We start from the raw sequence: 12,968 nt of genomic DNA, 5'->3' as shown, positions 1-12,968 counted from the left end.
AGGATGGCTGAAGAGCTTGGGCCCCTGTACCCACATGGGAGACCAGGAAGAAGCTCCTGGCTTTTGACTTTGGCCTGTCCAGGCAGGTCAGAGCAGCCATTTGCAGGCTGAACCAACAGATGGGAAATTTTTTCTCTTTCTCTCTCTTCCCCTCCTCTAACTCTACCTTCTAAATAAATAAATCAATCTTTAAAAAGTAAATAAAATTCATGTATTACTCTGCTCCCTAAATCAAAGTTAGTTAGAAATCATCATCTACTTCCCTTCCAGAAATCTTCTGAATGGAGCTACAGTTTATTGCCACATGAAGTTAATGTCACATGAAATACAAGTGATTCAAGACTGCTTTAGTACCAAAAATTTTCTAATAAATGGAAGAGAAACAATTTCATTCTCCTAAGTCCAAATGAACTATTAATGTTAGTAGAGATTTACCCCTAAACATAACTATGAAGCACAAACACGCCCAGAAATTAGATCACATATATCCTATTTTGTATTTTATCATAATAAAACATGCTATCATCTCAATCATGAATGACTAATACATGTAGTACTTCAGTTTCAAACATTCTCCGCTCTCAACTGAACTCCATCCATGAAAAACTAAGTAACTGAATTACTTCAGATCATTTTTCCATGCAAATTGTTCGGTATCTTGAAAATAACACTGTGACTCTACATAGTGTTTACGCTCTTTGCTTTTCAATTAAATCATTTTCCCTCATAGTCTTATGTTCCAAGGCTGAGCTATGATATTATCACCTGCCCCAAAGGAGTAGGTGGTTCCCCTAGAACAAAGAAATAAAAACTGAGCTGGCAAGTTGACCTCAATTAGGGAGATGAGAGTTTTTTTTTTTTTTTTTTTTTTTTAAGTCTGCATATCACAGTAAGAGAATGAATTAATATCGAATGCCACAAAATCCAAGCCATATTAGGTAATGGAGTTTATATCTGACAGAAAAGAAAAGCCTCAGAAGAAAACTTGTAATGCGTGCATAATTTGGCTAAATCAGAGATTTAAAGGAAGTGGAGAGTCAGAATAAGATTGGTATGTATTTGAGGAGATGCTAATCGCCCAGGATGGTGAGCAAGGGCAAAGAGATCCAGATGGCTGTGGGATATCTAAGACCTTTGTGATCCAATGTATTGAAGCCTTAAGCGAAACTCTGCAAACGACTGTTCAAAAGGAAGTCAGGAGCCACGACATAGTGCTCCAGCCGTGACACGTGTGCAGGGCTGATGCTTATTCCTGACTCTTCCTCAGCTGCTGCTGGAATGCTAGGGACCAAGGGAGTCGAATCTTTAGTGAGTGTACTGAAAAGGCTTACCTTCTGGTCCTGGAGGTCAGAGTGCCTGCAGTTTAGGTAATACAAGAATGCTGGGGCTGGTACTGTGGTTTAGTGGGTAAAGCTGCCGCCTGCAGTGCCAGCATCCCATATAGGCACCAGTTCGAGTGCCAGCTGCTCCACTTCCGATCCAGCTCTCTGCTATGGCCTGGGAAAACAGTAGAAAATGGCCCAAGTGCTTGGGCCCCCTACACCCATATGGGAGACTGGAAGAAGCTCCTGGCCCCTGGCTTCAGAAAGGCCCAGCTCTGGCCGTTGTAGCCATTTGGGGAGTGAACCAGCAGATAGAAGATCCATCTGCCTCTACCTCTATGTAACTCTGCCTTTCAAATAAATAAGTAAATCTTAAAAAAAAAAGTGCTCTATTTTGGGAGAGGGCTCCAAATTAGTCAAAATTCAGTAGAGGACTCAATGACACCTAGAAAGCACTTCATGGACAATCCCTTCTTCCCACAACTATAAACTACATTTAGTGCCTGCATAAAGCCAATTCCAGGGAGAATCTAAATGGAAATGAAGACACAATTCAGAAAAAAATTATGTTTTTTAGAAACACAATGAATCATCTGTAAGAATCTATTAGTGCTATTTATGTAAGAGAGAAAACTTTCAATAGCCTAAACATTCCAACTAGGAATTCATTAAAATGGAAGGAAGTGAGGTATTTCTGATTGGGAAATAGAGGTTTTCTTCAAATTGATAGAATAATGATTCACTAGGAAGGTAAGATCAGCTACAAATACGAATAAGGAAACGTGATAGGCTTAAATAATTCAAAGGTAGTAGTAACACTGGATATGGTCATCATAAAAAGCTTTGGAAGATTCCCTAAGTCTAAACTGGTTCCACAAACTAAGGTCATTTAGCTTAGGAAAAGACAAAATGGATAAAAATCACAATGTTATTTGCATAAAAGATTTTCTAGTTGTAGTCTAAATAAGATTGTTATTCTTGTTTTACATGAGGAGACTGACTCTTGAAGAGATTAAACAGTGTTATTGGCACCACCTGTAAGAGTCTGTTGGAAGTCAGATGATTCCAGAACATGTGACAGTGCACATATCAAGGATCTCTGTAATGTACAATTTTAGGGTGGCAGTTAAAAATACAACAACAAAATAATAGATGTATATTATGCTACAAAACAAACTAGTATGTATGCTTTTTAGATTTCTCAGTATATCTAAAGCAATGTTCATGAAGATATTTGCCAAAGATTATCAATCTCAATACATATTTTTATGCTGAAATATTTTATTGTCAATTCTGAATTGAAGAAATGGTAAAAGTCAACAATAAGCCTTCAAATATAGCTCACAAACTCTTGGCTAACATATAATTCACAAACCTTAAGATGTGTTGGGAAGACATTTCATCTAGAAATTATGGTGCTTGATGAAGGATCCATTGGTTTGAGTCCTAGTGCTGTTGCCAATTCCAGTGTCCTGCTAATGGGTACCTTGGAAGGTAGAAGATGACGGCTTAACTAGTTGGGACCCTATAATCCACATGGGAAACCTAGATTGAATTCTGGCTCCTGGCTTCAATCTCGCCCAGCCACAGATCTTATAGACATTTAGGGAGTGGACAGATGTATGTGAGTGTCTCCTCTCTCTCTCTCTCTCTCTCTCTCTCTCTCTCTCTCTCTCTCTCTCTTTCTCCCCCCCCCCGCCCCGCCCAAATAAATAAACAAATAGAATTAAAGAGGTCAGTTTGTTATGGTCTTTGATATGGGTTTCTTTTTTTTTTTTTTTCCCAAATTCTTCTTTATTTACCTAAACTTCTATTCCAAATGCTCTCTCCTGTACTTTATTAGAAATTTCTAGGGATAATTAATGTTAACCCCAAGACCACCAATTTCTTTATAAACTTCCTGAAAGATTTTGCAAGTAGACAATATTATTAGGTGATGATGACCATAGCTTAGTTTCATTCATCACAAAGTAAATTTGGAGTAGAAAATAACATTATTCCCTAATAGAAAAAAAAATCCAATTCAAAAGGTGATATTACAGTTTAAATTCACAACTGATTTTAAGAATTAAAACATTGGGGCCAGGGCTGTGGTGCAGCGGGTTTACGCACTGGCCTGAAGCATCAGCATCCCACATGGGCGCCAGTTCTAATTCCGGCTGCTCTACTTCCGATCCAGCTCTGCTATGGCCTGGGAAAGCAGTAGAAGATGGCCCAAGGCCTTGAGCCCCTCCACCTACATGAGAGACCTTGAAGAAGCTCCTGTCCTCAGATCGGTGCAGCTCCAGCCGTTGCAGACAATTGGGGAGTGAACCAGCGGATGGAAGACCTCTCTCTGTCTCTACCTCTCCTCTCTCTGTGTACATCTTTCAAATAAAAATAATTTTTTTAAAAAAAGAATCAAACCATTTAGGTCTTTATTAGGTTTTCTACTCTATCTCTTCAAATTTAGTTTTAATTTTTCAATCCTAGAGAATACCAATGTGTATTGGTATTCTTTCTTGGGATAAGTTGCCTTTATCAAGTTCTATTTTTTAATTTCTATAATAGTTATTATGATTTTTATTTCATTTTCTTTTTAAAAATTTATTTGAAAGGCCGGCGCCGCTGCTCACTTGGCTAATCCTCCTCCTGCAGTGCTGGCACCCCGGGTTCTAGTCCTGGTTGGGGTGCCAGTCCTGTCCCAGTTGCTCCTCTTCCAGTCCAGCTCTCTGTGGTCCAGGAAGGCAGTGTAGGATGGCCCAGGTGCTGGGGCCCTGCACCTGCATGGGAGACCAGGAGGAAGCACCTGACTCCTGGCTTCAGATCGGTGCAGAATGCCGGCCAAAGCGGGCCATTTCGGGGGTGAACCAACGGAAGGAAGACTTTTGTCTCTGTCTCTCTCTCTCTCACTGTCTAACTCTGCCTGTCAAAAAAAAAAAAAAAATTTGAAAGACAGAGACAGAGAAAGAGAGCTTGCATCCACTGGCTCACTCCTCAAACACCCACATAATCAGGGCTATACCAGGCTGAAGCTAGGAGCCCACAGTTCAAAGTTAAACCTCTCACGTAAGTGGCAGGAACCAAAGTACCTGACCCATCAGACTCCTGTCCGCTGGGATGTGCATTAGCTGGAAGCTAGATATGAAGCAGAGGCAGGACTCAAACTGGGGCACTCTGACGAAAGATGCAGGTTTCCCAAGAAGCATCTTAACCATGATGCCAAATGTCTGTCCCCTACTTTTTCTCTTTTTTCATGGAATATTTTTGACTACATTTTTTATTGTGCTGATATTTTGAATAAATATTTGACCCTATCATTGTACTATCAGCTGATATGAATTATATGTGAAGTGTTGTTCACAAGTTAGAGCAAAGTCTTGTTTGGAAAATATGTAGTTGTATACAACAGAGGCAAATTGTTAACCTCATAGAGTATCCACACATACTAATAGAATTAGAACCAATCCCATAATTACATCTTCTGATACAAAGATGGAAAGCAATCAGTTACAAATAGTTAAAGGCCAATACCTAGCTAAATTTTAATATTCACAAAGAAATCAATTTTAATTATTATAAAATACTGAATTATGTTAATGTCTGATGTCTTCAGAATTTAAAAGATGCATTTTTCTCACCTGAGGTATGTTTTCACTTTAAAAAGTTAATCTCTCTGTATTAGAAAAACACACATATTAGATGCATTAAATTGTCCAGTTCACACCTAAGAAATGCATATTTAAGGGATAAGAAATAAAAGATTTAGTTGAATGCTTATCAAGCAGGGAGCAGGGATAATTTTGTACCTCATGATCAGAATAATTGACTTACTATAAGATTGTAAGTGATGAATCAAAAAATCCTATAATCAAATTGAAATTTGAATAAAAAATTAAATACAGCAAGAAGGCAAGTGGTAAAAGTATGGCCTGTGACCCTCAGCATCACCATAGATAAAGCTTTGATCGCATGACACATACAAAAATATATAAATATCCCCTTAACCTGTTTTAGAGTTTTCAATTACCTTTATAAATTATTTTTATACATTTTATATCTTATATTATTCCAAACTATGTGGGCTCATGGATCAGTTTCTCTAAAAGCTCATAATTCCAGATTAGTTCATAAAATCAGTTAGCCTATCGTCCTCTTACTGTGAGTTCAATTTCCATTTAGCACTGGCCACTGAATTTGTAAAAGTGTTGGCCTTAAGTGGTATAAATCACTACCTCTGAATATTTACATAGACTAAAATTTTGAGTCTAATAAAGTAGGGACACTTTGCTTTTGGTCACTGTTGTTTCTTTGCACAAGCTGACCTACAAAATGTAGTTATTGAGTAAAATACAACATTTGGAAGTAATGAAATCATGGTACAGTAACTGAAAACACTCAGATTTTATTCAGTAGACATACAATGTATTTAAAGTTCTGTTTATATTGCATATCCATGGTGAGTCAGTGAAGAGGAAAAACTAATGGCAGTTTATGAGTTTAATTTTGTTCCCAAAGTTCATATGTGGAAGTATTAATTTCCAGTGCCTGAGTCTGACTGTATTTAGAAGTAGGACCTTTAAATGAGCTATTAAGGTAAATTAAAGTCATATAAATTGGCACTAATCCCTTGAATGTCTGATGTTCTCAAACTAAGAAGAGAAGATTAAGACACAGATAGAGGTGTATGTGGAAGACACAGGGACAGGAGCAGTTTCCAAACCAAGGGTACTGGCATTAGCAGACACAACTCTTCAATCTTGGTCTCAGACTCCCAGCTTCCAGAACTGTGTGATGGCAAGTCTTTGTTGTTGAAGCCATCCAATCTTTGAAAATTGCTATAATGGACATCAGCAATAATACAGATAGTCATTGAGACATGGCTCAGAGGAGGAGCCATCTGTAGACTTCCAGAATGAAAATATAGAGGAACACATCTGGATTGTTAAATCTTCATATCAAAAGTGATATAATTTTGAGTCTATAACAAACCGTGTCCAAAATGTCTTAAGGGCATAGTCACCTTCAAAAAGGGTATTAATACTATGTTCCCAGAAGTCACAAGATATTTGTGCAAAACTATATGTTAATAGACTCAAATAGAAATGACTTATAATTTGAGTATGTCCAATGGTATCTGGCTTAAGCTCTTCCATTTTTCTTTTTTTAAAAAAAAAAAAAATTGTTGATAGAGAATGAGAAAAAGATTGAGAGTGAACTCCTATCCACTGGTTCACTCTCTACTTGCCACAATCAGGGAACGTAAACCAAGCTTGGAACTCAATACATATCACCATATGTATGACAGGTACCCAACTACTTAAGCCATTACCTGGTAATTCCCAGGTGTTCATTAACAGGAAGTGAGTATCCAGTCTGGAGAATGCAGTCAGAACTCAAACCCAGGTACTTCAGAGTGGGACACCGGGATCTCAAATGGCAGGTTGATTGCTAGGCCGAAGCCCGTCTTTGCTTTTAAGTCAATTTACTGTTTTGAAAAATAGGATTGCTTTACATATCTGTCCCTAGTAGTTAGTTTTGTTGTATGTTTGTCCTTTGGTTTATAATTTTCTCCCTACCTACATAGTTCCTGTTTTGTTCTGTAAAACTGTATTCCACATTATCAACCAAATTGATCTTTTCAACCATAAATCTCTATAAATAAAACACAAAATCAAACCAGCATGCCTGTTAACTGTTGTGATTCCTCACAGGCCTTGGTTCTGTCATTAATTTGGCACTTGAAAAACTCCATATGTGCCTGTTTGCATTTCCCAGAAATAGCTTGACCTGGAAGTAAAATGGAGTCAAGGACATTATGACCAACACCTGGGTGGTACATTGCTCTCCAAAACACAAACTACAGACATAGCACGATTGCAATATCTATATTACAAGCAGTTAACCAAAAGTAGCTGCTGTGCACTTATCTAGCTCTCACAGCATTAATTATATAGCATGCACCAAAGAAATATTTGTTGACTATTGACTTTATGACTTAAGCTATTATTGCAAACTGAACTGAGACACTGATATAGCAATGTATATTAGTGCAGGTATTTCAAAAATATTTTAGCAGAATTTATCAAAGGTTTTTTATAGGATTGTCTTCTTTGTGTAATACCAGATCAATAAATATATCCTTAGAAAATCATAAATTCTACAAAAATCTAAATATGTAAAATACTCTTAATAGATTCTAATAGTAACAAGTTGCAAACAACACAAAAGTGGTAGAGAATAGTTAAATATGTTATACTTGAAAACCACCAAAAATAACTTAGAAGTACCATTTAATACAGTGAAACACACATAAATAAAAGGTCATGCTTTGAAAGAAGCAAATAGAATCAGTGTGTGACTACCATTATATAAATATAACATGAAAGATCATGAAAGAAATCAAATATGACATTATCACTTGTTATAGTCAGGTAATGGAAACATGAGTTTTATTTCTATTATTTTAAGGCAGTTATAATTTTAAAATGAATCTATATCTCTTTTATAAAGGGAAATGGGGAATAGCACTGTAGGAGGTTAAGCCACTGCCCATGATATTCTTACCCAATGTGGGCACCAGTTCATGCCCTGGTGGCTCTGATTTTGATCCTGCTCCCTGTTGGTAGCCTGGGAAAAGCAACAAAAGATATCCCCACTGTTTGGGCCTCTACCCCTGATGTGGGAGACCTGGATTAAGCTCCAGGCTCCTGGCTGTGGGTTGGCCCAGGGCTGGTCATTGCAGCCATCTGGCAGTGAACCAGCAGATATATGCTCACGCTCTCTCTCTCTCTTTCCCTCTGCCCATCTCTGACTTTCAAAATAAATGTTTATATATAATATATGGAAATTATGTTCTACAATGCATAAATCTTGAAATAAGAATTTTTATTATTCATCCTTAAAATTGATATGTATCATAATTACTGATTGTAAGACATCTCAATTACTAGTATATTTACTTTTTTATATATTCTACAATGATGTACCACAATAGATAAATAAAACATATCTCTACCTTTCAAGAAACATGCTGTAAAGGAATATTAAGTGAGTCATAACTTAGATAGCTATGTTTTACAGTATTTCCCATCTACTCCAACCAATCAACTATAACAGGACTAGAAATGGCCAAGATTATTAACTCCGAATTTTACAAAGTCAAGGGTGTTTTGCAGATAACTGCAAATTAACAGCACACTATCAAATAATCTAAAAATCAAGTAAGAAATCAGAAAGGAAATGAGAGAATACTTGAAAATGAAAATGAAGATATAATAGATCAAAACTCAGCATATACAAGTACAAGAAAATGTATAGTTGTAATCATCTATATTTAAAAGATCTCAAATGAATAACCTTCCATCTGATAAACTCAGTAAAATAGTAAACTAAATATAAGCAGAAATAATAAATATCAGTGAAAAATAACCATATCTAATCACTTTTGAAAAAGACCAACAAAATAGATAAAATTTCTCTAGATTACAAGAAAATATTGAAAAGATATAGCAAAAGGAATTAATGAAATATATTATTACCAGATTTATTGGAATAAGTGGGATTATAAGGGTATACCATAAACGATTGTGTGCCAACAACTTAGACAACTTGGGTTGAATGGACAAATTCCTAGGAAGATATAAATTATTGAAACCAACCTAGGAAAAAATAGAAACCATGAATAAAAATCATCAAAATTTCCTCAAAGAAAAATCCAGGACCAGATAGCTTCTCTGATAAATTCTGTCAACCATCCACCACCAAAGAATTAGCAGAAATCTTTCACAAGCTTTTCTAAAAGACAGAAGTTTTCATTTTCCCAACTCATTTTGTAATTATTTTATAACTTTAACCAAAGATACCACTACCAAAGAAAACTATATTGACACAGAAATGTTTAACAGAAGGTAGCTAGCTGAATTCAGCAATGCATAAGAATGGTTATACATGATAACCAACTGGAATTTATTTTATGAATACAAGATGGGTTTAGCATATAAAAATATTTATAAAATATTATACCAATATAATAAAGGAGAGGCCAGTGCTGTAGCATAGCTGGTGAAGCCGCCACCTGCAGTGCGGCATCCCACATGGGTGTCGGTTCGATTCCCAGCTGCTCTACTTCCTATCCAGCTCTTGGCTATGCCCTGGGAAAGCAGTAGAGAATGGCACAAGTCCTTGGGCCCCTGCACCCACATGGGAGACCTGGAAGAAGCTCCTGGCTCTGGCTTCAGATAGTCCCAGCTCAGGCCATTACAGCCAACTGGGGAGTGAACCAGCAGATCAAAGACCTTTCTCTCTCTCTCTGCCTCTCTCTGCCTCCCCTTCTCTGTGTAACTGTGACTTTCAAATAAATAAACAAATCTTTAAAAACAATAGAATAAAGGAGAAAACCACATAATTATCTCAATAGATATTGACTTATACTTGGAAAACATTTAATTCTTTACATCAAACTTGCCATGCTAGAAATAGATGGGAACTTTCTTAATCTGATGAAGGACATTTCTGATAAAGATGGCTGCTTCCCCTATGACCAGGAAAAATATAAGATGTCTATTCTTGCCATTTTCTAACAGAAGTTACAGCCAGGGGAACTAAACAATAAGATGAAATATAAGACATTTAGTTTGGAAAGTAGTAAAACTCTATTTGCAAACAGTGTGAGTCAGAAATATCTACATGATGTTAGATGAAATCAGTTTAGTTTATTCAGGTTTCAAGATGTAAGCTCAATATTTTTAGATAGAACAAAAATAAAATAAAACAATTTGATATACAATAGCATCAGAAAGAATGAAGAATTTAGGCATACATCTAACCAAATAAATGCAAAAACAAATATATAAATAAATGGAAAACCATATTATATTCCTGGATTCAGAGTCTTAGCGTCTAAGATGGCACATTATCTAAATTTTTCTATATACATCAAGCAAAAACCTTTGCATATCTTTGTGCCTTTTTTGTCAAGATTTATAGGCTGATTCTAAAATATGGATATTCCAGGGGCCTAGAAAAGCCCAATCAATCTTGGAAAGAACAAAACTTGAAGATCCACAGTCCTCAGTTTGAAAGAATGCAGTAATGAGAAAGCAGCAGTGATAACAATATTGCAATACTACATAAGCAAAGAAGTGTAGACTGAAGAATAGAATTGAAAAGTACAGAAAGAAACTTCATGATATTTGGTCAATCAATTGTCCACAAGATTTCCAAGATAAGTTCTTAAAAGAAAAAAGTCTTTTAACATGGTTTGTGAAAAACTGGATAACTAAACATGAATTATGTTGGACCATTTCTTCATAATATACACAAAGTTGAAAAGACAGCCTCTTAAGTGATAAAACTACAAAATTCTAGATAGCATGTGCTAAGTTCATGAAAATGCATAACTTTTTCTTGAATATTGCACAAAGGAAAAAAAAGCCAATGGAAAACATAAATAAACTGGACTTTTGTTCTCCAAAGGACAATACTAAAAGAATAGCTCCAAGATTGAGGAAAATTATTAACATAAAAATATGATAAGGATCTAATACTCACAATATATTGAAGTGTTACAACTTGATAATAAAAAGATAATTAAAATGGATTTGAATATATATATTTCCTCAAAGAAATTATATAGATGAGCAGCAACATCAAAAGTGCTCAATATCATTGATCAGTAAGGAAATATAGATCAAAGCCACAATATGATATTCATTCACAAGGATGATTACAACCAAAAGGCAGATAATCATAAATTTTGGCAGGAATGGAAAGAAACTATAACCTTCATGCTAGTGAGTTTGAAAGTGATACAGCCATTTCGGAAAATGACCTGACAATCACTCAAAAGATGAAACTCATCATATGACCCAGCAATTCTATCATTAGGTACACATTCAAGAATTGAAAACATGCCCACACCAAAAACTAAATGAATGTTTTCTGGACCAAATATAACCAAAACATGAAAATAAGTAAATGTTTATTCAACTCTTAAATAAACAGAATGCTGAATAATGAGAAAATGGAACATTATTTCACCATAAAGATGAGAACAAAATATTGACTCATGCTGCAGTTATGATGTACTTTTGAATAAAAAATTCACAGTTAAATAGGTCAGACAAAAAGGGTATTTAAAAATTATTTGTTGGGGCCGGTGCCGTAGCTCACTTGGCTAATCCTCCACCTGCAGCGCCGGCATCCCATATGGGTGCCGGGTTCCAGTCCCGGTTTTTCCTCTTCCAGTCCAGTTCTCTGCTGTGGCTGGGGAAGGTGGTGGAGGATGGCCCAAGTGCTTGGGCCCTACACCCACATGGGAGACCAGGAGGAAGCACCTGGCTCCTGGGTTCGGATCGGCGCAGTGCCGGCCACAGCGGCCATTTGGGGGGTGAACCAACGGAGGGAAGACCTTTCTCACTGTCTTTCTCTCACTGTCTTTCTCTGTCAAAAAAAAAAAACTATTATTTCAAAGAGTTACAAAGAGAGTGAGGGAGAGACAAAGACAAGGAGAGGTTGAGTTTTTAAGTCATGTGGGCTATAAAATATTAGGGTAAAAGAAACACTTCAGATGCAGATAATTGTGCATTTAAAGCCTAAATATGAATTAAATTAGTGAAATTTTGCTATTTTTATTTAGCCAGTCCAGTACTTCAGATATGGGAAGGTTTTTTAAATGCAGGTGCTTAGACCCAACTAAGGAATTAATACATTAGATAGGTTCTAAAGAGAAGGTCTTGGTAACCTCCATTTTTCTAAAAATTTTTTTGCCATGTATAAAGCAATATATGGAAATCACTGCTATAACTTCTCTTATGAAGGATAGAGGTCATGCTTTACTTATAACTTTATCTCTCAGACTACATACAGAGTGGTTTTCCAATGGGAAATGAACTGAAACTCTTACCATAATTTTGTATACACATGTACTGGTGCCTCATTCATTTTTTAATCACCAGGGTTACATTATATCAAGGGGGTTAACTATAAGTTGGTAAATGTTCACATTATTGAGCAGGTGGCCAATTGCAAAATTCCCAGTCTGCTTGTAAGATGACTCAAAATTTTCAGAAAAGAATCCAAAGAAATTAAGTTTTAGTTTTTTGTTTGAGCATCTGTATACTTTATTCATGCCATTAGTTCCTATATTTCAATGCAAGGCATTTTATAGCAACCTGTCATTAACAGTGTAAAAACTAATTGCAAGTTGCATGCTACATTAATTTTTCCCATAAACAAACATCCGAGAGGTAAAACATATGCTAATAAAGAACTGATAATTTTATTCACATACTTGCCAAGACAGATGGAAGGCACCTCAGACACGGAATTTTGATAAGCTGGGAACCTCAGTCCAGAACATTGTTTAGTAATGTCTTGACAAGTTCCGTGAATTCTATGGGCCCATTTAGACCTGCAAGTGCCATTTCCCTACACTGGCTTGATTTTATTTTTGAATTTGTGTTTTCTGATAAAATTTTGATTTTCAAGGTAAGGAGTGTACCTGCATGAAGACTGTAATCCAAATCAAAAACATGTCTGAGTCTTGCACACCTGGGCTAACATTTGTCACCTGGATCTTTCTCCTAGTTGAACAATGGTGGACAAATTCACCAGCTAAGACAGATGGTTTTCGCTTCTCTCCAATTAATTAAATCTACTTCTTTT

The 12,968-nt window shown here is 36.2% G+C and overlaps 1 long non-coding RNA gene across 1 annotated transcript in view; it reads left to right on the top strand.

Annotated features, from left to right (window-relative positions):
- LOC127488298 (uncharacterized) overlaps positions 1 to 3,660 on the top strand; it is a 29,551-nt gene extending 25,891 nt beyond the window's left edge. The window contains exon 3 of the long non-coding RNA XR_007915906.2: positions 3,502 to 3,660. This is a non-coding gene — a long non-coding RNA (uncharacterized lncRNA). The remainder of the gene's footprint in view (positions 1 to 3,501) is intronic.
- Positions 3,661 to 12,968: the final 9,308 nt, after the last annotated feature.

Source organism: Oryctolagus cuniculus, chromosome 2 (genome assembly GCF_964237555.1).
Source record: "Oryctolagus cuniculus chromosome 2, mOryCun1.1, whole genome shotgun sequence".
NCBI lineage: Eukaryota > Metazoa > Chordata > Mammalia > Lagomorpha > Leporidae > Oryctolagus > Oryctolagus cuniculus.
The sequence above is the reverse complement of the archived record's forward strand: the minus strand, read 5'-3'. Positions and strand labels throughout refer to the sequence as shown.